General features: G+C 43.8%; 1 long non-coding RNA gene across 1 annotated transcript; it reads left to right on the top strand.

Annotated features, from left to right (window-relative positions):
- The first annotated feature begins 9,778 nt into the window (after positions 1 to 9,778).
- Positions 9,779 to 12,828, top strand: LOC137373440 (uncharacterized). The gene is made up of 2 exons (XR_010975631.1): positions 9,779 to 9,852; positions 11,958 to 12,828. It is a non-coding gene; the product is annotated as an uncharacterized lncRNA (long non-coding RNA).
- The last annotated feature ends 241 nt before the right edge of the window (positions 12,829 to 13,069 follow it).

Genomic DNA, 13,069 nt, shown 5'->3' with positions numbered 1-13,069 from the left:
ATCCAGACCAAGTCTTCTCCTATTCCGACCATTAGTTTATATGGGAGCATATTCAGTGTTGAACATTGAACATTGAACATTACAGCGCAGTACAGGCCCTTCGGCCCTCGATGTTGCGCCGACCTGTGAAACCATCTGACCTACAATATTCCATTTTCATCCATATGTCTATCCAATGACCACTTAAATGCCCTTAAAGTTGGCGAGTCTACTACTGTTGCAGGCAGGGCGTTCCACGCCCCTACTGCTCTCTGAGTAAAGAAACTACCTCTGACATCTGTCCTATATCTATCACCCCTCAACTTAAAGCTATGTCCCCTCGTGTTTGCCATCACCATCCGAGGAAAAAGACTCTCACTATCCACCCTATCTAACCCTCTGATTATCCTATATGTCTCTATTAAGTCACCTCTCCTCCTCCTTCTCTCTAACGAAAACAACCTCAAGTCCCTCAGCCTTTCCTCGTAAGACCTTCCCTCCATACCAGGCAACATCCTAGTAAATCTCCTCTGCACCCTTTCCAAAGCTTCCACATCCTTCCTATAATGCGGTGACCAGAACTGCACGCAATACTCCAGGTGCGGCCGCACCAGAGTTTTGCACAGCTGCAGCAAGACCTCGTGGCTCCGAAACTCGATCCCCCTACTAATAAAAGCTACACACCATATGCCTTCTTAACAGCCCTATTAACCTGGGTGGCAACTTTCAGGGATTTATGTACCTGGACACCAAGATCTCTCTGCTCATCTACACTACCAAGAATCTTCCCATTAGCCCAGTACTCTGCATTCCTGTTACTCCTTCCAAAGTGAATCGCCTCGCACTTTTCCGCATTAAACTCCATTTGCCATCTCTCAGCCCAGCTCTGCAGCCTATATATGTCCCTCTGTAACCTACAACATCCTTCGGCACTATCCACAACTCCACCGACCTTCGTGTCATCCGCAAATTTACTAACCCACCCTTCTACACCCTCTTCCAGGTCATTTATAAAAATGACAACCAGCAGTGGCCCCAAAACAGATCCTTGCGGTACACCACTAGTAACTAAACTCCAGGATGAACATTTGCCATCAACCACCACCCTCTGTCTTCTTTCAGCTAGCCAATTTCTGATCCAAAGCACTAAATCACCTTCAATCCCATACTTCCGTATTTTCTGCAAGAGCCTACCGTGGGGAGCCTTATCAAACGCCTTATTGAAATCCATATACACCACATCCACTGCTTTACCCTCATCCACCTGTTTGGTCACCTTCTCGAAAAACTCAAAAAGCTTTTTGAGGCACGACCTACCCTTCACAAAACCGTGCTGACTATCGCTAATGAACTTATTCTTTTCAAGATGATTATAAATCCTATCTCTTATAACCTTTTCCAACATTTTACCCACAACCGAAGTAAGGCTCACAGGTCTATAATTACCAGGGCTGTCTCTACTCCCCTTCTTGAACAAGGGGACAACATTTGCTATCCTCCAGTCTTCCGGCACTATTCCTGTCGACACTGACGACATAAAGATCAAGGACAAAGGCTCTGCAATCTCCTCCCTGGCTTCCCAGAGAATCCAAGGATAAATCCCATCTGGCCCAGGGGACTTATCTATTTTCACACTTTCCAAAATTGCTAACACCTCCTCCTTGAGAACCTCAATCCCATCTAGCCTAATAGTCTGTATCTCAGTATTCTCCTCGACAACATTTTCTTTCTCTACTGTAAATACTGACGAAAAATATTCATTTAACGCTTCCCCTATCTCCTCTGATTCCACACACAACTTCCCACTACTATCCTTGATTGGCCCTAATCTAACTCTAGTCATTCTTTTATTCCTGATATACCTTAGAAAGCCTTAGGGTTTTCCTTGATCCTATCCGCCAATGACTTCTCGTGTCCTCTCCTCGATCTTCTTAGCTCTCCCTTTAGATCCTTCCTGGCTAGCTTGTAACTCTCAAGCGCCCTAACTGAGCCTTCACGTCTCATCCTAACATAAGCCTTCTTCTTCCTCTTGACAAGCGCTTCAACTTCTTTAGTAAACCATGGCTCCCTTGCTCGACAACTTCCTCCCTGCCTGACAGGTACATACTTATCAAGGACACGCAGTAGCTGCTCCTTGAATAAGCTCCACATTTCGATTGTGCCCATCCCCTGCAGTTTCCTTCCCCATCCTACGCATCCTAAATCTTGCCTAATCGCATCATAATTTCCTTTCCCCCAGCTATAATTCTTGCCCTGCGGTATATACGTGTCCCTGCCCATCGCTAAGGTAAACCTAACCGAATTGTGATCACTATCACCAAAGTGCTCACCTACATCTAAATCTAACACCTGGCTGGGTTCATTACCCAGTACCAAATCCAATGTGGCATCGCCCCTGGTTGGCCTGTCTACATACTGTGTCAGAAAACCCTCCTGCACACACTGGACAAAAACTGACCCATCTAAAGTACTCGAACTATAGTATTTCCAGTCAATATTTGGAAAGTTGAAGTCCCCCATAACAACTACCCTGTTACTCTCGCTCCTGTCGAGAATCATCTTCGCTATCCTTTCCTCTACATCTCTGGAACTATTCGGAGGTCTATAGAAAACTCCCAACAGGGTGACCTCTCTTCTCCTGTTTCTAACCTCGGCCCATACTACCTCAGTAGACGAGTCCTCAAATGTCCTTTCTGCCGCCGTAATACTCTCCTTGATTAACAATGCCACACCCCACCCCTCTTTTACCATCTTCTCTGTTCTTACTGAAACATCTAAATCCCGGAACCTGCAACATCCATTCCTGTCCCTGCTCTACCCATGTCTCCGAAATGGCCACAACATCGAGATCCCAGGTACCAACCCATGCTGCAAGCTCACCCACCTTATTCCGGATGCTCCTGGCGTTGAAGTAGACACACTTTAAACCAAGTTCTTGCTTGCCAGTGCACTCTTGCTTCCTAGTGCACTCTTGCTTCCTTGTAACCTTATCCCTGACCTCACTACTCTCAACATCCTGTACACTGGAACTACAATTTAGGTTCCCATCCCCCTGCTGAATTAGTTTAAACCCCCCCGAAGAGCACTAGCAAATCTCCCCCCCAGGATATTGGTACCCTTCTGGTTCAGGTGAAGACCATCCTGTTTGTAGAGGTCCCACCTACCCCAGAAAGAGCCCCAATTATCCAGGAAACCAGAACCCTCCCTCCTACACCATCCCTGCAGCCACGTGTTCAACTCCTCTCTCTCCCTATTACTCGCTTCACTAGCACGTGGCACGGGCAACAACCCAGAGATAACAACTCTGTTTGTTCTCGCTCTAAGCTTCCACCCTAGCTCCCTGAATTTCTGCCTTAAATCCCCATCTCTCTTCCTACCTATGTCGTTGGTGCCTATGTGGACCACGACGGGGCTGCTCCCCCTCCCCCTTAAGGATCCCGAAAACACAATCCGAGACATCACGAACCCTGGCACCTGGGAGGCAACACACCAACCGTGAGTCTGTCTCGTTCCCACAGAACCTCCTATCTGTTCCCCTAACAATGGAGTCCCCAATGATTAATGCTCTGCTCCTCTTCCCCCTTCCCTTCTGAGCAACAGGGACAGACTCTGTGCCAGAGACCTGTACCCCATTGCTTACCCCTGGTAAGTCGGCCCCCCCAACAGTATCCAAAACGGTATACCTGTTGTTGAGGGAAACGGCCACAGGGGATCCCTGCACTGCCTGCTGGTTCCCTCTCCTTCCCCTGACGGTAACCCATCTACCTACTTCTTTTACCTGATGTGTGACTACCTCCCTATAACTCCTCTCAATAACCCTCTCCGCCTCCCGAATGATCCGAAGTTCATCCAACTCCAGCTCCAGTTCCCTAACGCGGTTCTCGAGGAGCTGGAGTTGGGTGCACTTCCCGCAGATGCAGTCAGCAGGGACACTCTTGGCAACCCTTACCTCCCACATTCTGCAGGAGGAACATTCAACTGCCTTAACCTCCATTCCCACTATTCTAAATTCCCAACAAATCTACTGAAAACCAAAAAAAAAGTCAAAACTTGTTAGCTTAGCAATCCGACGGACAGAACTTTTTTTTTGGTTAGAGGAGGAGGATGGGTGGGAGACACTCCCCGAGTAGTGTTTCGGGTAAAGCAACCGCCCAAATATGTAACCTCACTTACCCAGCAGTCCCGCGTGCGCTCCGCCTATACACGAGAAATGGCTTCCGATTTCTTGGCGCGCTTTTCAAAGCTCTGCTCCCGCTGTTCTCTCTCTCTCTCTGTGGCTTCCGATTTCTTGGTTGAAGTTGATGTAAGTGCCAGCCCTGGCAAAAATGGCATCAGTCACCTGTGAGATGCACCTGTCAGCAGCAGTTTGAAAAATTCTGCAAATATCACCGGCATATCCCTGGAAGAAGCCATAGGTTAAGAAATTAAGGGCTGTGGTGACTTTGACCATCCAGGAAATTGCATCTGCTGCGGCTCATCCTGGCTGCTCTGTCCAATGCCAGAGTAACCTGTTCCCATCTGAACTCCCTCAGCTGGGGTTTGTGTGTTCACCAGGCCTTCCCTTGCCAAGCCCAGCTGCCCACATGATACTAGTGGCCTCACGTCCCTCTCCGGTTTCCTGCCACTCAACACTGAGAAAAGCAAGTCATACAGCTCCAGCAATGGCCACGCCGTGGCACTTTTGGAGCCAATGAGCTTCATTTTGTGTCTCTGCATTATGTTAATTAGCCCTTCCCATAGCCCTCAGAGTCCTCTGCATTGTTCACGACCTCTATGCCCTGCTGTGTTCCAGACATGGCATTCTTCATGTTTCCTTCCTTTAAAAATTGAAAACTGCTGCTGCCAAGCCTGTTAATGAGCTCCTAAATGAGCTCAACAGGCACTTAAATGGAGGCGTGTGGTGTTGCCATTCCTTTCCTTCCAGCGTCCCTTTAAAAATGGCTTTGCATTCCAGAGGCAGTGGGTCCCAGTGCAGATCTCCAAGAACATAATCTTTAAATCGAGTGCGCAATCACTCCTGCCCCCACTGGGATTTAAAAATCCGGCCCCTTTTTGCATGTTTCGGCCTTAATCTTGTTTTTGTTATTTTTGCTTTTGGACGACAGCTGTTCATTATTCTGCCTTTGATACTTCCTTTGGACGCATCTTTTGTTTCTTTACTTGTCCCGTTACTACTCGCTTTGGCTCTGACCCACCAACTCTTCTGTCATTTAATGACTTAAAACCTACTACAACTTACATTTTCCCAGTTCCGATGAAAGGTTATCAACCTGAAACATTAACTGTGTTTCTCAATCCACAGATGCTGCCAGAACTGCTAAGTATTTCCAGCATTTTCTGTTTTTATGACAATATTCATGAATCCAACCTTCAAATTGTGCAAAGGAAAAGATGTTACAGTTCTGAAAATTCAGAATTCTCTAATGGTTATAGAAAACAAAGGAAACCAGGTGAGTTTATAATTGAAAAGCAGATCATTACCATATTGGCCATTTCCTAGGCAGAGTAGATCAGTTCGGGAAAAAAAACACCCTCCCCAGATATGGCAGAATATTGGACACCAAAGTAAGTTAGATGTTGTCATGGATAATCTATCTGCTGAGGTTCAAAGTTCAGTCTTTGCTGTGACTCCTCCTTCAAGTTTCTATTTACACTTATCAGAAGTTGCAAAAGGTATACATCCATTTCTACTAGATCATTCAGTATCATGCTGCTGTATCCTGGACCCTGAAGAAGCTGCTCTCAAGACTTTTTCATCCAGGTGCTTGGAGGAAAGTATTTTAGATACTGTATTTGTCCAGTTCACAACATGTTTTTAAAGAAGCCAAGGGCCAAGCTCTTTGATTTGACCTTGCTGGAGAGTTATGGCCATTCCTCAGAATGTACTTGAGTGAATCATTGCAGTAATAGGCCATGTGGCTGTAGTGATTAAACTGCTTAATTCTTTTAGACTGTCATCCAAATCAGTATCACCATATAAAAAAAATCCTTTTGTCACCCACCTAGCCTATTCTTCTAAGGCTGTGTTTTGCTGTGAAGGTGTATTTCTTGGATAACAGTAATATTAGACATTGGCCCTGTCAACTTCCCTTGAATCACTGAGTTCATACGGACTATTTAAGTTCTGTCTAGTTTATTCAGAAAACTAAATATACATAGTTTAAGATTTTGTCTTTTTCCTTCATCAAGCTATTTCTTTTCTGCATTGTCTGTTGACGATCAAAGTTATCAAAGTTTTACAAAGTCTTAGTAGAAATACAAAATTTTATTTGCTAAATACACAAGTGATAAAAATATCTTATTTAGAGCAAATATAGTGGCGTATAATTATCTTTTGGTGATTTATTTTGTTTATAAAGTCCTGATACATAACCTAAAGTGAAGATAGCTTCAATTTCCTGGAAGATATTCATTTACTTGTGGTAGAAGACAGGTTGAATATATGTTAAATTAGGAAAATATTTTAATTGCCAACGGACACTATTTTGCTTAAACATACCAATTTAACTTGCATACCAGTTTTACTACCGAACAAAATTCTTTTTCCACAAACCATGACAAGGTCCATGAATAAAATCAAATATTAACTAAAAACAATCACTGGAATGTGTGTGAGATCCTTATTTGTTCTCTGTACAACACAAAAATATTTAGCAAATGGCATATTCAGATAGTAAATTTTTCACATTAGGATAACTTGCAAAATGAGTCTGCTGTGATTGAAATTAATGTGCTGTTTTGGGAAAGCTGCATAATTAAAAGAATGATTATGTGAACATTCCTTCTTTTATGAATAATCTTCCAAAGACTATAATGCATTCCCCACATTGTCAAGGTAACAATAACCTCCATTTTTAAAGTGTCTAACATAAAAGAATCTCAAAGTACTTCACAAAGAAGTGGATAAAAAGGTTATGGGAGGTAACCAGAGAAGATGGTCTTGAGAAGGCCTTTGGAAGGGAGAAAAGCAGCAAAGTAGAGGGGTTTAGGCCAGGTGTTCCAGAGCATGGAGCTGAGGCAACTGAAGGAATTGTGAACAAAGATAAAGCAGTGAGGGGTGAGGTGCAAAAGTGGCAGGACTCAGCAAAAATGGCATGTAGGCCTGGAGAAGTTTGCAGAAGGGCGAGGATATAAATGGACTTGCAGGCAAGGGCAAGCATTTGCATTTTGATGCTTTGGGGACCAAGGAGGTTGGTAAATTCCAATACAATAGGGAGAGAGCCAAGATGTAGGCAACACAGTTTTGAAAGAATTGCAGTTATACAGGATGGATCATGGAAAGTCAACAAGGAGTATGGTGGTATAATCAAACCTAGAGGTGATGAAAGCAGAAGAGTTTCAATGGCATTGGAAGTGAGGTAAGGTTGTAGCTGGTGAAGCTGATGAAAGGAAAATAGTTATTTTAGAAATAGTGGAGTTGTGGAGATTGAAGCTCAGTTCAGATAACATTTAAAATAAGGGCTAAGATTTAATACCAGTGGGTTCAGGCCAGAAAGGAGATGGAATAAAGGCTCACATGTGGAGAATTTGGTGGGAGGTGAACAAAGTGGAATTGTATGCCAGTATAGTTGAAAAAGTTCTTGCTCATCCAGAATTAATGAAAAATAAGCAGTTAGACAGTACAATGGTGTTTAAAAAGTTAGGGATAGAGGCAGCAAGGTAGAACACAGGTAGAACTGTAAACTTATTTAAAGGAACTACATGATCTGCAAGCATGCATAAAGCCCTAAATTGTGCTTTTGAATGAAGAAGACAAAGCACATAAGTGATAATAAAAACAAGAAATGCTGGAACCACTCAGCAGGTCTGGTAGCATCTGTGAAAAGAGAAGCAGAGTTAACGTTTCGGGTCAGTGACTCTTCTTCGGAACTCATGAGTGGTCTGAATGATTTACATTTAGGGGTGTGTCCATATTATCTAATATCTAACTATATGATAGCATAACCCAGGGGATTATGTGATCTGAATTGGATCTTTGTGCGCCAACTTGCATCTTCAATCACTTTGAAGGTGGACTAAGACAGCATTTGGTAAGACGAGGCCAGATATGATTTAAGGTGCTTTGTTTCACATCAAGTGACTATACAGATGAACACTTATAATCAGGCTAATTTTATTTGATCGTTACAATCAGGTGAGGAGGGGTTGAAAAGCTCCCCTCTTGTCCCTCTCCTAGTTTGATTGCAACACGGTTTATTTCTTTTAAACAGTGGATATGTTTACCAATTCAGTGACTGTTTGACCCTTTTTGTGCTTTGATCATAAAAGAACCAATTGGACAGGTTTTCTCAAGTTTAAACAAGAAAGAGGTTAGTTTATTGTGCTTTAAACCAAAAAACGATCAAAGTAAAATAATAACCTATGCACCAACTTTCACACACGCACACGCATGAGAATCACACACACACAAATAGGTTACAGAGTGAAGAATAATAGATTGGTTGGATTAAAATCCGGAACAATAAAAAAGAATATACAGTCTGCGGAGTCTGGTAATTCAATTGTCTTCTGGCTGAATGCATGGTCCTGATGTTTCTGACTGGTAGAGGTGGCCAGCTGGTTCAGTGTTTTCTTGGAGACAGTGATGCAGTTGGTATTCTTCCAGGGGTCTCTGTCTGCAACAATGATAGACTTGGATGTTTTTCAGTCAGCAGGCAGGGTTCGAACTTACAATGTCGCCTGGAGAGTGGGAGACCCCATGTGGGTCCTTCACTGGTCAAACTGAGGTGCTTGTCTGCTGTGGAGAGAAGGAACTGCAAGTTTTCACACAGATGGAGCGACTGCCACATGATTGTCTGGTATTCTCTCTTGTTCCAGGATTACCCTTTGAGTGGCTCATCTCCACCAGGTTTCCTTTAATGTCTTGTTAATGAAGGCAAGGCAGGTCGCTCATTCAAAATTCACAAACCATTGTTCTGGTGGGAGATTTACCGGACCTATGTCTCCACTTCAATACATTGGTATGTAGGATATTTAGATGCAAACTGTGGTGTCCATTTTAGCTGCTAGCAGGGTCCTTTTATCAGTTCTCTGTCTCCTACTTTCTTTTTAAAGTTTAATTCAAGTTTCCAACCATTGGATTAAAAACAAATCAGCATTCAGCATAGCATATGTTCATGATACAATCAATATTTCTTTCATTCACACAATACAAAATAATGAACATGCTATGCTTCCCCACATATCTGAGTTGTCTTGATTGACTTGAACAAAATTAACTTCCAACTACCCTTGGCAACTCTGGCCTTGAGCGTGGTGAAAACTTGCCATGAAACCACAGTAATTGTGCATGTTATGCCAATTTAATGCAATACTATAGCAGTGGTCATCATTAAGTACATATGACATTATGTCCAGTAATGAAACCATGCCAAGGTGTTTACAAGCTCATTTTTCTGTCTTAAAAAACAGGCTCATCCATCATTTAGTCTCCTGGTTTAATAATTTGTCTGGTTCAGGTTTGCACTCTTTACAGGGAGTAATGAATAGTTACAGCAACATATTGTATGTACCTTAAACTTCTACTGAAGAACTGAAGATGAGTAAGAATGGAAGAGAAGAAAGAGGATGCAAGTTCCGAGTTGCCACCAGTTTACTACTGGTGAATGCCATGATGGAATAACAGGTTACTGCAGATAATTGCAAAGAAGCTTATGATAATTATCAATTTTAGTGATGAAAAATACAAAATTGGTGATCCTTAACATTTATTTTACTTTTTTTTATTCTTTCATGGAATGCGGGCGTCGCTGGCAAAGCCAGCATTTGTTGTCCATCTCTAAAGGCACTTGACAACTGGCTCAGCCATTTCAGAGGGCAGTTAAGAGTCCACCACATTGCTGTGGGTCTGGAGTCACAAGAAGGCTAGACCGGGTAAGGATGGCAGATTTCCTTCCTTAAAGGACATTACTGAACCAGATAGATTTTTACAACAATCGACAATAGTTTCATGGTCACCATTACAGAGATGAATTCCAGATTTATTAATGGAATTTAAATTCCACCAGTTGCCATGTTTGGATTTGAACCCATGTTCCCAGGACATTTGCCTGGCCCTCTGGATTACTAGTTCAGTGACAATACCACAACACCACCACCTACCCCATATTCCAACATTTGTACAAGTAATAACTTTGAATATCAATGTAAGAAATGCATTCAAATGCAAGTTCTGTTGTGGGCTTCATATGAATGCAAATAACATTGATATGAATCCTAACACTTCTGGCAACAGTGCTTTCAAATAATTATTCAATCGCACATGTATGAGTTGTGTTATATATATGTATTTTAATCAGATCTCAAAACATTTCACAAACAGTAAATTACTTTAATGTACAATAATGGTAGCAGGTGCAGAAGCTTTTTAAATGCACAACAAACATACGAACATACGAATTAGGAGCAGAAGTAGGCCATTCGGCCCCTCGAGCCTGCTCCGCCATTCAATAAGATCATGGATGATCTGTTTCTGTCTTGAATTCCACACTCCCATCTATCCTGATAAATTTGCCTAACAGGAATTTATCAACCTGCACCTTAAAATTATTCAATAATCCCGCCTCCACCACCTTCTGAGGCAGAGTTCCAAAGTCACACAACCCTCAGAGGGGAAAAAAAAATCCTCATCTCTGTCCTAAAAGGGCGTTCCCTAATTTTAAAACAGTGCCCCCTAGTTCTGGACTCGCCCACAAAGGAAATATCCTTTCCACATCCACCTTGTCAAGACCATTCAGGATCTTACACACTTCAATCAAGTTTCCCCTCGCTCTTCTAAACTCCAGTGAAAATAAGCCCAGTCAGTCTAACCTTTCCTCATAAGACAACCCGCTCATTCCAGGTATCAATCTAGTAAACCTCCTCTGAACCACTTCCAATGCATTTACATCATTCCTTAAACAAAGCGATTCCTGACAACGCTGGCCAGCGCCGACGTCATCAGGCTGTGCTGCGGTGCGCACATGCGCAGACGGTCTCCTGCTCTCTGCGCATGCGCTGCGTTCCGGCTTGCCAGGACCAGTTTGCGCATGCGCTGGTGACGTCATCGCGTTACGTCGTCTTCCTCGGGCAACGCGCCAGGTTGGCCTCTGCGCATGCGCTTCATGCAACGCCACTGGATATTCACGCATGCGTCAATCTTCCGATATTCACGCATGTGTCAATCTTCCGATATTCACGCATGCGTCAAAGCTTCGGCGCGAGTTTTTGAAAGTGGAAGGAGAGGTTTCGGCAGGCATTTTCTCGCATTTTATCTCAATTATTTAGTCGTTTTGGAGATTTGCTTCATTTTTATTAGACAGAGGAGATTGTTCCAAGGTAAGTTGCTCTGAAAACATTTCCATTGTCTGGGGCACTGCATGTGCTGCAGTCCCTGTTGTAAGTTGCTGTGTGCAGGCAGTACATGTGCTGCAGTCCAGCGAACATCTAAACGGTCACTTTCGTTTTTGTAATGTTTCAATGGAGTGCATTCTGTATTTCTTATCTCATCTCATGTATCCCGTGTAGTCCCTTAATAGCCTTCCTGAACTTCCTGAACATATGCCTGCCTGTTCAAAGCTCCACTTCCCCCACCTGCGGTACCCTCTCCTTGCTGTTCAGTTACAGTCATCTGTTCCTGCACCCATCAGAGCAGTGCACATGGACACACAGCCACCTGTTGCTGCACCCATCCGAGCAGTGCACATGGACACACAGCCACCTCATGCCGTGTCCAGTGGTAGCACAAATGTGAATGCTCTTGCTGCGTACACAACTGGTGAGGTGGGAGTGCAGCCACACCATTCTCCATCCTCAGTGTTGCTTTAAGGCAAAGGTAGGTAAGAGTGAAAGAAATGGAAGGTGATGCTGATAGTAGTAGGCAGGATGAAATGGGAGCGTATGGGAAGGCGCAGGAGTAGCATAGCCACTAGCAGGGAACAGCTGGGCTAAATGGCCTGCTTTATGTTCATAGTCCAAAAGAAATGTGCTTCTTTTTCCAGCACCCTCACATCATTCATGTTTTCCCTGAGAGCAGCATTAAACCATCACGAGATAGGGGCAGTTACATCATCCTGACTCCTACAGCTGAGGTGGGTACTGAGTGATTCATTGGTGGTGTTATCAGTACATGCCTATACTACAGAACATAAAGCATGCGCAACAGTAATTTCATTGGAGGGAGGGAAGCTCTGATACTCATGTTCTTTCCTTATTTCTTTTCATGTAAAACGTGCCCTTGAGAAAACAATCCTTGAGACTTAAGGACGGCATTCAAGCAAAGGAGGCAGTGCAGGAGAGGACGCAAGGATGTGCTGATTCCTGCATCTGAGGTGGGTAATAAGTGCTTCATTGGCGACGTTATCAATTGGTGCCTTCACTGCAGAACTTAAAAAGGTGTGCACAACAGTAATTTCAGTGGATGGAGGGAGGCAAGCTCTGACACTGATTTGCTTTATTTCTTTTCATGTAAAACACGCCGTTGAGAAAACAATCCTTGAGACTTAAGGTCAGCATTCAAGCAACGAAGGCAACTGGATCATGCTGCGGAGCTTGTCACGATGTGGAAAGGAACATTGCATTTATGGATGAATTGGGAATGCACATTGGGATGCGCTTGGGGAACATTCACCAAGAATAGACTGAGCTCAGACTCTTGTGACTTTGCCTTCTTCACATGGACAATACAGTAGTGGAATAGAGAGCCAAGCGTTCATTCACCACAAGGCTCTCCAGGAACAATCTCTTTAGCTGTGCATAGCAGAGACTCGGCCTGTCTGTCTCACGGGAATGCCGGACACAACACTCATGTATCCATGCACAGCAGTTCCTCGGATGCTTAATGAACTTAATTAAACTTCTCAATAATTAAAACCAGAATTGTTGAGGTTTTGTTTTGCATACTATTTCCCTGACTTTGCAACTGCACTTCAGATATTCAACTGCGGTGGAGGTAGGGGGGGTAGAGGGAGGGGTGGAGGTAGGGGGATAGAGGGAGGGGTGGAGGTAGGGGGTGGAGGTAGGGGGGTAGAGGGAGGGGTGGGTGAAGAGGGGGAGGTAAAGAGGGAGAGGGGGGAGGGGTGGGGAGAGCGGGGAGGGGTGGGGAGAGGGAGCA

The sequence above is a fragment of the Heterodontus francisci genome, chromosome 9 (assembly GCF_036365525.1).
Source record: "Heterodontus francisci isolate sHetFra1 chromosome 9, sHetFra1.hap1, whole genome shotgun sequence".
Classification (NCBI taxonomy): domain Eukaryota; kingdom Metazoa; phylum Chordata; class Chondrichthyes; order Heterodontiformes; family Heterodontidae; genus Heterodontus; species Heterodontus francisci.
The sequence above is the reverse complement of the archived record's forward strand: the minus strand, read 5'-3'. Positions and strand labels throughout refer to the sequence as shown.